Source organism: Carlito syrichta, unplaced genomic scaffold (genome assembly GCF_000164805.1).
Source record: "Carlito syrichta isolate Samal-C Ts95f unplaced genomic scaffold, Tarsius_syrichta-2.0.1 Scaffold123102, whole genome shotgun sequence".
NCBI lineage: Eukaryota > Metazoa > Chordata > Mammalia > Primates > Tarsiidae > Carlito > Carlito syrichta.
In genome coordinates, this window is record NW_007067198.1 from 1 (window position 1) to 758 (window position 758).

At 52.4% G+C, this 758-nt stretch overlaps 1 pseudogene; it reads left to right on the forward strand.

The window, feature by feature from the left end:
* The first annotated feature begins 305 nt into the window (after nt 1–305).
* LOC103249624 overlaps nt 306–758 on the forward strand; it is a 797-nt pseudogene continuing 344 nt past the window's right edge.

The following is a 758-nucleotide window of genomic DNA, read 5'->3' on the forward strand; positions in this document are numbered from 1 at the left end:
ACGGGTCCCCAGCTACCCATCACCTGGCCATTCTGTCCTCCATCCCAGAAGTGCCATCCAGCTTTCAGCAGTCCTCACCCGTTGGAACGAAGGCCGTCCATACCAGTCTGTCCTCATAAAGTTGCTGTCTATAGCTATGGGAAGTGACAGGACCAAAGAGGGATTGACCTTCTCCAAAAGCAGATCAAAATCCCTCCTTGATCTAAACAAAGTTACTTAAGTTTTCGCTTAATGTAAAGAGAGGATTTGGAGAGTGCGCAGGTGAGGAAGGTCAGGTCCAGTGACCACTCTCCCTTGCTGCTCAGAAACGTCTTCCCTTTCAGAAAGTGCCTTGCGCATATCTCGTCTGAGTGCCCGGCTATTTGGTGAAGAGATCTACCGATTCCAAGTGCATGAACATGGTGAGACTGTTCGGTGAACAGCCTTTGGCCAAGCAGAGGGAGACTTACTTCGCGCTCATGGGAACACTCCGTTTTCTCGGCCTCTACAGAGACGAGCATCAGGATGTTAAGGATGAGCAAATGTGTCTAAAGAAGCTCCGTGGAAAGGGGAAACCAAGGAATGGAGAAGGGAAAAGAGCAGCAAAAAAGAAATGGTAGCCGGGCTCGGTGGCTCAGCCTGTAATCCCGCGCCTTTGGGAGGCTGAGGTGAGTGGATTGCCTGAGCCCGCGGGTTGGAGACCCGCCTGGGCAGCGAGCCCTCATCTCTACATAAATCAAAAAATCAGCCGGGCGTGGTAGCGCGCGCCTGTATTCCCG